Source organism: Anomaloglossus baeobatrachus (assembly GCF_048569485.1).
Source record: "Anomaloglossus baeobatrachus isolate aAnoBae1 chromosome 5 unlocalized genomic scaffold, aAnoBae1.hap1 SUPER_5_unloc_2, whole genome shotgun sequence".
Classification (NCBI taxonomy): Eukaryota; Metazoa; Chordata; class Amphibia; order Anura; family Aromobatidae; genus Anomaloglossus; species Anomaloglossus baeobatrachus.
Genome location: NW_027441795.1, coordinates 1155056 through 1168106, shown reverse-complemented (window position 1 = coordinate 1168106; position 13051 = coordinate 1155056). Strand labels below are relative to the sequence as shown.

At 44.9% G+C, this 13051-nt stretch overlaps 1 pseudogene; it reads left to right on the top strand.

Moving 5' to 3' along the window:
- Positions 1 to 1954: 1954 nt before the first annotated feature.
- LOC142258962 (uncharacterized) overlaps positions 1955 to 13051 on the top strand; it is a 95980-nt pseudogene continuing 84883 nt past the window's right edge.

The window sequence follows — 13051 nt, the reverse complement described above, 5'->3', positions numbered from 1 at the left end:
ACACCCAGACCCTGATTCATCAAAGCAATTATGTCAGAATTCTGGTATAAATCACTTCAAAAGTTCTCAAAAATGTTTGTGCAACACAGAGTTGTGAAAAAAATTGTGCGACTTTTGGAGGTTTCACGCCAATTTTAACCAGATTTGCCATAATGGGCAGAGCTTGGCCAGAAGAAGGGTGTGATGCCACCGCTTCTCTAATTCATAACAAACTGTGGTTTTCCCTATGCCAGAAATCTCACTCCAGTCCCTGATGTCATTTTTCAGTGTACATCGTCGGTCTTGATGAATTGGAGCCCTAATGTTTTTCTGCACAGACTGCAAGACCCTGCTACCTGCTTTGTTTACAAAGCCTTAAGGTGACTTTACACGCTACGAGATCGCTAAAGCGATCTCGTTTGGGTCACAATATTTGTGACGCACATCCGGCGGCTTTAGCGATGTCGTTGCGCATGACACCTATTAGCGATTTTGAATCGTTGCAAAAACGTTCAAAATCCCTTATCGGTGACATGCCCCCCTCTTCCTAATTATCGTTGCTGCTGCAGTAACTATGTTGTTCCTCGTTTCTGCGGCAGCACACATTGCTACGTGTGACACCGCAGGAACGAGGAACCTCTCCTTACCTGCATCCTGCCAGCAATGAGGAAGGAAGGAGGTGGGCGAGATGTTCGTCCTTTGATTGGGCGGCCGCTTAGTGACGTCGCTGTGACGCTGAACGAACCGCCCCCTTAGAAAGGAGGCAGTTCACCGGTCACAGCGACGTCGCAGAGCAGTTATGTGCGTGTGACGCTGCCGTAGCTACTGCTGTAGAGGAGAAAGTATCGTTCGCTCCCCTTCTGCATATGCTGGCTGGACTATTTCATTAATGCCAGCTATAGTTTACCTATACAGGTCTGGTGAGGTGTTGTAATCCAGACTTAATGGTGGTTGTTGTGCATTATTACTGTGAGCTGTTGTGGTGTTAACCCTTGTTGTCTTTTTGTTGCTGCATTTCTGCTCTTGCTTTTCTCCTTAGTCTCTCACTGTTTATTTCTGTGAGTTTGCAATGTGTCCCATTTGTCATAATCTGTATTTCCATCAATCATACTCCTGCCCCTTCCTTTCCCGGGGGTGGGGGGTGGGTGGGTCAGAGATTAAATCTGGTAAGGAGAATAGTAAGGTACAGGACTCTGGCATCTCCACCTTCAGGGGTAATCCAGAGGTTAGGAATAGCTTAGGGTCCCCTATCGTGAGGGAAAGTATAGGAGCCCCTGTCCCTCATTATCCTGAAGTCACATTGTGAAAATCTATCAGATTATTTGTAATAGCACATTCCAGAGAACTGTTGCTAGTAATGGGAGATCCGAATTAATGAAGATGTAACTCTAAAGGGGGCTTTAAATGCAGCGACATCACTAGCGATGTTGCTCGTGAAAGCACCCGCTCCCGTCGTTTGTGCATCACGGGCAAATCGCTGGTCGTGGCGCTCAATATCACTAGGCCCCGTCACACGGACTTACCTGCCTAACGACGTCGCTGTGGCCGGCGAACTGCCTCTTTTCTAAGGGGGCGGTTCGTGCGGTGACACAGCGACGTCACACGGCAGCCGTCAAATTGAAGCGGAGGGGCAGAGACTAGCCGCAGGAAAGTGACGCCCACCTCGTTGCCGGAGGACGCAGGTAAGCTGTTGTTCGTCGTTCCTGGGGTGTCAAACGGAGCGATGTGTGCTGCCTCAGGAACGACAAACAATCTACGTCCACAACGACCAACGAGATTTTGAAAATTAACGACATATCAACGATCAACGATAAGGTGAGTATTTTTGATCGTTAACACTCGCTCGGAGCTGTTACACGGAACGATGTCACTAACGAGGCTGGATGTGCATCACGAATTCCGTGAACCCGACAACATATCGTTAGATATGTCATTGCGTGGAACGGGGCCTTTAGATGTCAAAATTGGAAAACAGATTCAGAATACATTTTTTCCTGATTTAATTTCTGATGTTATGATTTAAAAAATAAATGTACTTTCATTACATCATTAAAAAATAATAACATGCTGTTTATTTTTAGCAGATGACTGTATCGGGAGTTCAGATGGAAATAAAATATGTTCAGAATTTGTAACAGATGATGAAAGTATCACACATGATACATATGAAGAGCATGCTGTTGTCCCAGATATACCTCCAGTCCTTCCTCAGATGATAGATCTTTCCGATCTTTTCAAACAAGTCCAAAATTCTGATTTATCACAGAATTGTGAGCAAAATAAAAGTTACAGAAAGGATGTGGAACATGAAACTGCTCCTACAAGGGAGAAACTATTTTCGTGTTCAAAATCTGGGAAATGTTTTACCAGGAAATCACATCTTAATATCCATCAAATAATTCACACAGGGGAGAAGCCATTTTCATGTTCAGAGTGTAGGAAATGTTTTATTCGGACAGCAGACCTTGTTAGACATCAGAAAATTCACACAGGGGAGAAGCCATTTTCATGTTCAGAGTGTGGGAAATGTTTTATTCAGAAATCAGACCTTGTTGAGCATCAAAGAATTCACACAGGGGAGAAGCCGTTTTCATGTTCAGAGTGTAGGAAATGTTTTATTCGGACAGCAGACCTTGTTAGACATCAGAAAATTCACACAGGGGAGAAGCCATTTTCATGTTCAGAGTGTGGGAAATGTTTTATTCAGAAATCAGACCTTGTTAGACATCAGAAAAATCACACAAGGGAGAAGCCGTATTCATGTTCAGAATGTGAGAAATGTTTTATTCAGAAATCACACCTTGTTGTTCATCAAAGATCTCACACAAGGGAGAAGCCATTTTCATGCCCAGAATGTGGTAAATGTTTTACTAGTAAATCAGGTTTTGTTTACCATCAAAAACATCACAAAATAAACCATTGAATGTGGAAAATGTATTTCTTAGAAATCAGATCTTGTTAAACATGTGAAGAAGCCGCACAGGGAAGGAACCTTTTTCATGCTGTGAATAATTGAAATGTTTAACTGGTAAATCAAGTCTTGCCGACATCAGAAAACCAACAGAGCGGAGCAGCCATTCTTGTTTTCAGAATTTGGCAAATTTTTTTTATCATTAATCAGGTTCTGTTGTCAGATGATTCAAAGGGTTTTATTTAAAAATTGGCTATAATTGCTCAAGTAAGAGTTGGTGAGAGAACTATTTTCTCTCTTTTTAAACTTATCGTATTTTTCAAACCATAAGAATGTGGTCATGTCGCACTGTTAGGCCGGCTTCACACTTGCGATTAACTCGCATGAGTGCAATGCGAGAAATTCTCGCACTGCACTCGGACCAATGTTAATCAATGAGGCAGCTCCCATCTGCTATTTTTTTTCTCAGTCCAAATCGGACTGAGAAAGAAATCGCAGCATGCTGCATTTTGGTGAGTTTCCCGCGCGAGTCTCTCCAATGCAACTCTATGGGAGCGGGTAAATAAGCGGATGTCACAGGGACGGCACACACATCATCCTAGTGACATCCGTTTTTCTAAATACATTTATCGCATGTTTCAGAAAACACTGGTAAATGAGTGAGGTCTGACAATGTCGGTCAATCTATCTCTGTCAGTCGGTGTCTCCCTCTCGGTCTCTATTCTCTTTGTCGGTCGGTCTCTCGCTCTGGCTCGATATCTCTCTGTCCATGTCGGTCTCTCCCTCCCACCCCCTCTCTCATACTCACCGATCCACGATCACCAGCGTGGCGCTGCACGGCGTTCACACTGGCGGTTTCTCTTTTGAAAAAGCCGGCCGCTCATTATTCAATCTCGTATTCCCTGCTTTCCCTGCCCACCTGCGCCTATGATTGGTTGCAGTCAGACGCCCCCACGATGAGTGACAGCTGTCTCACTGCAACCAATCACAGCTGCCAGTGGGCGGGTCTATGTCATGAAGTAAAATAAATAAATAATTTAAAAAAAACGGCGTGCGGTCCCCCCAATTTTGATACCAGCCAGGGTAAAGCCACACGGCTGAAGGCTGGTATTTTCAGGATGGGGAGCTCCACGTTATGGGGAGCCCCCCACCCTAAAAATATCAGCCTGCAGCCGCCCGGAATTGCCGCATCCATTAGATGCGACAGTCCCGGGACTGTACCCGGCTCATCCCGAATTGCCCTGGTGCGGTGGCAATCGAGGTAATAAGGAGTTAATGGCAGCAGCTCATAGCTGCCACTTAGGTGGGCTTTGCACACTACAACATCGCAGGTGCGATGTCGGTGGGGTCAAATTAAAAGTGACGCACATCCGGCATCACATGCGACATCGTAGTGTGTAAAGCCTAGATGATACGATTAACGAGCGCAAAATCGTCGTAATCATATCATCGGTGCAGCGTCTGCGTAATCCATAATTACGCTGATGCGACGGTCCGATGTTGTTCCTCGCTCCTGCGGCAGCACACATCACTGTGTGTGAAGCCGCAGTAGCGAGGAACATCTACCGGCGTCACCGCGGCTTCCGTAGGATATGCGGAAGGAAGGAGGTGGGCAGGATGTTTACATCCCGCTCATCTCCGCCCATCCGCACCTATTGGCCGCCTGCCGTGTGACGTCGCTATGACGCCACACGACCCGCCCCCTTAGGAAGGAGGCGGGTCGTCGGCCAGAGCGACGGTCGCAGGGCAGGTGAGTGCATGTGAAGCTGGCGTAGCGATAATTTTCGCTACGCCAGCTATCACACGATATCGTACCTGCGATGGGGGCGGGGACTATCGCGTGTGGCATCGCAGCATCGGCTTGCGAAGTCGCAACGTGCAAAGCCTAAGACACAAAATTATTGAACAAGGGCACATCTCGCATCAAAATCTACGCCACTCCATAAAGCACAAAGAAAAACAAAAACTGGAGCATTCAAAGGGCTGATTATAAAACATCAGATTCTCTATTGAATATAAATATTAAAAATAGGTTTCAAATTATTGCAAATATATAATGGTGCTAATAAGAGGCAAAGGTGAAAGACCACATAATGATGGGGAGCAGAGGTAAAAACCACCATAATAGAGAGAAATAATCTGGACGGGGACCAAGTAAAATGAAGGAATAATCATAAGTGGCTAGCAGGTGAGGCGCCTCTATCCTGGCGTGGTATATAGAAAAACGTACAAGCCAAATCAGCATCCCACAATTAGAACAGGGCAGAGGCACTAAAAACCGCTAGTCACATGATACAGAGTAAATACAAGTCCCAGAACTTACACATAATAATGAAGGTGGTCACCAGAGTGTCCCACACCAGTAAAAAACGCCCTCCTACGCGCGTTTCGCAATACAGGTTGTTTATAGCTTCATCAGGGAAGGTGTGGAATAATGCCGTTCAAGGACCTTAAATAGGGAGTCACATGACCCCATTGGACCTGCAAGGACCTAGGAAATGCGTTCCAGCCAATCGGATCCCTGCTCGGACGCATGCGCACCACACGATAAGCATCACACGCCCCCCGGCCGCCCAATGAGAAGGGAAGCCCGGAGCCCAGAATGATCTGGACGCCAGGCCACCCCCACCCATCAGAAGGATGGCCAGGGGGCGGGCGAGGCCAGCGAGCGGCGTGCACGGGTCACAGGGATCAGAGGGCGGAACACAGCTCCACAGCTCCAGGCTGCAAAGCCTGCCTAAGTCCTAGGTTAATCATGGCAGATGTCTCCCCAAGATAACTTCCATGATTAACCTGTTAGTTAAAGAAAATAAACACACACATCCAAAAATCCTTTATTTGTAATAAATGACAAAAAACAACAACCTCTTTCACCATTTTATTAAAGTCCCCAAATAACCCTCCATGTCCAACGTAATCCACAGAAGTCCCACGACGCTTTCAGTTCTGCTACATCGGAAGCTGACAGCGGTCACAGACCACGACCGCTCTCTGTGAGCTCCCCGCAGCGACTGAAGTGAGTCGCGCTATCAGCGATGACGTCACTCAGGTTACCCGCGGCCACAGATCTCAGCGGGAGGACTTCTGCTGTGGCCGCGGGTAACCTCAGTGATGGCACCGCTGATAGCGGAGATCACTGCAGCCACTCACCGGTGACCGAAAATCTGGCCATGACACACAGACAGAGCCGCGGGATGACAGTGAAGTCGGGTGAAGTTCATCCGATTTCATTCTGATTGCGCGGCTCTGTCTGTGTCTGCTGTCAGCGGCCATTCAGCTCTGCTACATGGCTCTGTCTGTGTCTGCTGTCTGTGGCCATGTAGCAGAGCTGAATGGCAGATGACATAGCTGCTGAGAATACAAAAAGGAACACATACGCATCAAACACGGATTGCACACTGACTACAATCAAATGAAAAATCACAGAATCGCATTGCAGTTGCATTGCACACTGATCATAATGTGAACAGAGCTCATGCTACTTTCTAGCATGAGACTCGGACCGATTTTACACACATAAGTGTGATTCCAGCCTTATAGGGGGTTCTGCTGCTGACTCTGTTACAAGGGTAATATCCCCCAGTTTCTAGTGCAATGTGTTAGATGACTTTCCCTCTAAATAGTGCTTATAATTAGTGATGAGCGAGTATGCTTGTTACTACTCGGTACTCGCACGAGTATCACTGTACTCGGGCTACTCGGCGGGTACCGAGTAATTTCGCGATACTCGTGCTGTACCAGCCCTCATGCAGGGATTGGCTGGCAGACCACTGCAATGCCACAGCCCTGTTAGTTGTGGAATTGCAGTGATTGGCCGGCCTGCACAGCGTGACCGAACCTTTATACCGGCGGGCGCGCTGTGCTCTGCACACAGCCATCTCATATTCCATGCTTTCCACGCCCACAGGCGCCTATGATTGGTTGCAGTGAGACACGCCCCCACGCTGAGTGACAGGTGTCTCACTGCACCCAATCACAGCAGCCGGTGGGCGTGTCTATACTGTGCAGTAAAATAAATAAATAAATAATTTAAAAAACCGGCGTGCGGTCCCCCCAATTTTAATACCAGCCAGATAAAGCCATACAGCTGAAGGCTGGTATTCTCAGGATGGGGAGCCCCACGTTATGGGGAGCCCCCAACCCTAACAATATCAGTCAGCAGCCGCCCAGAATTGCCACATACATTATATGCGACAGTTCTGGGACTGTACCCGGCTCTTCCCGATTTGCCCTGGTGCATTGGCAAATCGGGGTAATAAGGAGTTAATGGCAGCCCATAGCTGCCACTAAATCCTAGATTAATCATGTCAGGCGTCTCCCCGAGATACCTTCCATGATTAATCTGTAAATTACAGTTAAAAAACACACACACCCGAAAAATCCTTTATTAGAAATAAAAAACACTAACAAAGTCCCTCATCACCAATTTATTAACCCCGACAAACCCTCCATGTCCGGCGTACTCCACAGTCCTCCAGCGTCGCATCCAGCTCTGCTACATTCAGGTGACAGGAGCTGCAGAATACACCGCCGCTCCGGTCAGCTTCACACAGCAACTGAGGTGAGTAGCGCGATCAGCTACTGTCAGTCAGGTAACTCAAGGCCACCGCTGGATCCAACGGTGCCGCGATTAACCTCAGTGACAGCAGCTGATCGCTATACTCACCTCAATTGCTGCATGGAGCTTACCGGAGCTGCGGTGAGTAGCGCGATCAGCTGAGCTGTCACTGAGGTTACCCGCGGCCACCGCTGCATCCACCGCTGGATCCAGGTAATCTCAGTGACAGCTCAGCTGATCGCTATACTCACCTCAGTTGCTGTGTGAAGCTGACCGGAGCGGCGATGTATTCTGCAGCTCCTGTCACCTTCATGCAGCACAGCTGGACGCGACGCTGGAGGACCGTGGATTACGCCGGACATGGAGGGTTTGTCGGGGTTAATAAATTGGTGATGAGGGACTTTGTTAGTGTTTTTTATTTCTAATAAAGGATTTTTCGGGTGTGTGTGTGTTTTTTAACTGTAATTTACAGATTAATCATGGAAGGAATCTCGGGGAGACGCCTGACATGATTAATCTAGGATTTAGTGGCAGCTATGGGCTGCCATTAACGCCTTATTACCCCGATTTGCCAACGCTCTAGGGTAAATCGGGAAGAGCCGGGTACAGTCCCAGAACTGTCGCATCTAATGTATGCGGCAATTCTGGGCGGCTGCTGACTGATATTGTTAGGCTGGGGGGCTCCCCATAACGTGGAGCTCCCCATCCTGAGAATACCAGCCTTCAGCCGTATGGCTTTATCTGGCTGGTATTAAAATTGGGGGGACCGCACGCCGTTTTTTTTAATTATGTAATTATTTATTTCACTGCACAGTATACACACACACACCGGCTGCTGTGTTTGGGTGCAGTGAGACACCTGTCACTCAGCGTGGGGGCGTGTCTCACTGCAACCAATCATAGGCGCCGAAAAGCAGGAAAGCAGGGAATACGAGATTGTTTAATCTCCGGCTTTTTCAAAAGAGGAAAAGCCACCGGAGTTTAGTGAACACAGCTGTGCAGCGCCGCGGCAGTGATCGGGGAACGGTAAGTAAGAGAGAGGGGGGAGAATGACCGACAGACTGTGAGAGGGGGACAGACAAGACAGAGAGAGACCGACAGAGCGAGACCGACTGACGGGAGATAGAATGAAAAAAAAAATGACCGACATCGCTAGTAAAAAGCACAAAACGTGCGTTTTGGACATCGGAGTGCCACACGATGTTTTACGTAAAATCTTTCATGTATTAATCTCAAAAAGTAACATACACCAGCTCTATCTCACTATTGGGTATGTGCCCTTAACATTTCCGCCATGAAAATTAATTTTGGTGTCATTTTGGAAGGTTTTCTGGTGAGTCCGTAAAAATGGCGTAAAACGCGGACAAAATTGTTCACAGCTGTGACTTTTGAGTGATAAATGTTTCAAGGGGTCTTCCCCATGCTGTTGCCATGTCATTTGAGCACTCTTCTGAGACTTTTGTGACATTTTTAGGGTTTCTACATGCTGCCGGGGGTCATTTCAGAAAAATACTCGGGTCTCCCATAGGATAACATTGGGCTCGGTGCTCGGGCCGAGTACACGAGTATCTTGGGATGCTCGGCCCGAGCCTCGAGCACCCGAGCTTTTTAGTACACGCTCATCACTACTTATAATAAATCTGTGGCTGCCTTTATTATTTTCTAAAACAGTGAAAAGTCGCAGATTAGTGAATTTTTTAAATATAATCCAGTACCAAAACTTTTTGAAGTGTCCCTAATGTCCCCCAAAAGGAACTTCTAGATTGTGAGATCCCACAACCCTCAGTGATCACCCTCACAGTGGAAGAGTGAGCTCTACGACCCCAGCTCTGCGGCATCCTTCTTAAGTACTTCAGTAAAACCTTAAAAAAAAGTTTGTGACAGCCCTGGATTAGTTGACAGAGCTACTTCTTGTGCTTAGAGCAGCCGCAGAGATTTGTGGGATCCCGCTCTACATACTAAGATCCCACAAAGTGGAAATTCGAGCTCCACTTTGCTAGTAAGTTGGGTATTTTGAGAGCCTTTATTAACATTTGTGAAAGGTTTTGATACTGGATTATATTTAGATAATTCACTAATCTCAGGTTGCCCACTGCTTTATTTACTACAAAGCGCAGCCCCAGATTGGAGATAGGAACTCTGAAGTATATCATATTGTATCTAATTGCATTTCAAAACTTGACTTTGTTAATAAATGCTTGTAAATGTATATTCTTCATGCCTGTCTTTCTCTATTGTTTAGATGTGATGATTTTGCCTGTGAACCTCTGGAGTTGAGTCAGAGCTGTAGGCATTTAGCACAAAAATAGTGAGGGGATGTCACAGAGTTGTCACGGCCGGCAGAGAATCCAATGGCAGAAGTGTTGGAAAATCCCAAAAATTTGCAGAACGTGTTGTTAACTGACAGTTCTCTGTTTCTGCAGCAGCGGACTCTATGACTCTGGAAAACTGTCAGTTTTTTTCTCTCTCAGTTGTGAGCCTCTGACTTCCTTTATAAACCTCACCCTTGGGTGCTTTGGGTGAGGTTTATAGTTGATCCTGTCTGTGATTTGCAGCAGTTGTCTCCTCTTTTTGTTCTACAGACTTCTGTGGTAACTACTCCTAAGATAAGTGTTTGAATTTTGCTATGTACCTGGGCTCAGGTGGTAGCATTTGTGTCTCCCCTGTATTGTTTCCTTTTGTCTCCCTTAGCGTCAGTTTGATGAAGAGCTCATACCTGCCATTCTTACTTAGGCCCAGATCAGGGTTTGCCTAGGGTGAGGTATTGCTGCTCGGCGATAGGTGCAGAACCTGTATAGGGTTGGTGAGGGCAGTGAGGGTGAGCTGTATTGTCAGGGGTCACCACTTCACTCTTTCCCTAGTGATAGGACATTATTTTCCCCTTCCCTTTGTATTGTAATATACAGCTGGTATAGCTTCTGTCCCCTGCCGTGACAGCGCAGAAGTGAATCGCATTCTGCATCCTAGATATGTGAAAGTTGTTAAGACAGTCTGGTCCCAGTTTATCAAAGCTTGTATGCCAAAAAAAAGTTACAGAAGCTGTGAAAATTCCCATAAATTTGGATCAATTCATAGTTCTCAAATTTTGGCAGATTTTGCCATTTCACTCCAAAATTGGCAGAGTTTGGGTGGGACGGGGGCATGACACCACAGCTCCTTAAATTCATGACGAGCTGTGGTGTTCCTATGCCAGAAATCTCACTCCAGTCCCTGATGGGAGTAATATTTCTAGCATAGCACAAGGAGGCACATGCTATTCTCCAAAATTGCAAGGAAAAAAAAAAAAATGCACGGTTTCGCTGCGCTGCTCAGAAAGGTAGTGATAAGGTTATTTGGGATGTAGATTTATTAATTATTTACATGCCACTACGCGTTTCGGGGGTACAACCTCCCCCTTCCTCAGGTAGCAGTAAAATGCAGGAAAATCAAATCTTAAATACACAAACTGGATGAAGAGAAAAAAAAAAAGAGAATCCTTATTCCCTTAATCAGATTGATTCCCCATCGGGGTGGGATCATTCAGACAATTAGTTGATTAGGAAGGCTCTCCCCTAGAAGATACCAATCTTTTGCATTCATAAAAAAACAATGGTATATACGGTTTTACAAAAAACAACAATACATAATGAAATAAAATGTGCATTAAAAACATTGATAAAAGACAATAAATGTGCATTTTGCCTCCATTTGGTGCAATGCATGTGTGATGCCATATTGGCAATATGGGGAGTGACTAAAAAACAGGAAGGTTACTGTTAGTTAAAAAAGCGATGATATAAAATCAATATAGAGACCCAACTGATTTTCCATGTGAATTTTCATAAAAAAGACTGTTTTGGATAAAAAATTCTTTCGGAAAGATTAAAAAGCTATATATGTAAAAATAAATTGGAAAGGAACTTTTGATAAAAATGTTGTTCCCCATCGGAGACTAAATTAAATTATTTGACTGGAGCTGACATACCAATATACGTTAAAAATAGGGTAAATTCATATGGAGAAAATTATATGGAGAAAATTATAATTAGTATAAGAATATAAAAGGGGTAAAATGGAGGATTGGAAAAGGAAGGAAAGATGAATCCAAAAGATGGAAAGAGGAAAAAAAAATAAATAAATATGAAACCAAAAAAGGGGAAGGAAAATGAAAAAAAAAAAAAAAAAAAGAGGAAAATGAAAACAGTTTGAAACCAAAATAGGGAAAAAAAAAAAAGGGGGAAAAAAAAGGGGAAAAAAGAGGAAAATGAAACCAAAAGAGGGAGAGAAAAAAAAGAAACAAAAACAAAAAAAAGAGGTATAATAAATAGTTCATTCCCTATGCAACAATGTGGGGATTGGGTGGTTAAATATTGAATTAATGATTTTCAAATATGAGTTTTCAAATTAAGGTTTCTTCTGTAATGGTATTCTGATCCCTCTTATTTAGACCTATTTTACTCGCTCCGTCATTATATTTAGACCTTCAGGATGTAGGGTGGCTAGTTTAAATATCTATATATATCTATCTATAATATATTTATACTAACTAATTATAATTTTCTCCATATAATTTTCTCCATATGAATTTACCCTATTTTCTATACCCTATACTCCCCATATTGCCAATATGGCATCACACATGCATTGCACCAAATGGAGGCAAAATGCACATTTATTGTCTTTTATCAATGTTTTTAATGCACATTTTATTTCATTATGTATTGTTGTTTTTTTGTAAAACCGTATATACCATTGTTTTTTTATTAATGCAAAAGATCGGTATCTTCTAGGGGAGAGCCTTCCTAATCAACTAATTGTCTGAATGATCCCACCCCGATGGGGAATCAATCTGATTAAGGGAATAAGGATTCTCTTTTTTTTTTTTTCTCTTCATCCAGTTTGTGTATTTAAGATTTGATTTTCCTGCATTTTACTGCTACCTGAGGAAGGGGGAGGTTGTACCCCCGAAACGCATAGTGGCATGTAAATAATTAATAAATCTACATCCCAAATAACCTTATCACTACCTTTCTGAGCAGCGCAGCGAAACCGTGCATTTTTTTTTCCTTGCATCTTTATCTCCCTTTGGGAGCTCACGGGGCTGCTGCAGCCAGAACCAGGATCGTACTATCCGTTTGAATCTAACACCAGGGGCCGGGGAATCACCGCATCTGTGATCACGGGACCATCCGACCCGGAGGAGGAGCTGCTATCAGACGCCGGTCCGGCGGCTGCACACTGCACGTGGAAACCCCGATCGTGTGAGCAGAGTCCTGCGGAGTCAGGAGGACTGGATCCCTGCTGACAAGGAGCGGTGAACTTGCGATCCCCCTTCAATACTACTATCAGTGTTGTACCTGACGTACAACACTATCAGGTGAGTGTGCACCTCACATTGTACATACCTCGGTACATTAAGATCCCACACAGGAGCGCCCGCTCTCTCTTTTTTCATTTCAGTTACAGGCTCTGCCTGAGGATCTGGGTATCCAAATTTTTGGAGGAGCAGCAAACTGTGTGGAAGTGCACCATTATCCTAATCTTCCAAGTGTGTGCACTGTGGAGGAGAATTACTGACTATTAACCCCTTCACGACCGCGGGCAGTAAAATTACGTCCTATTTT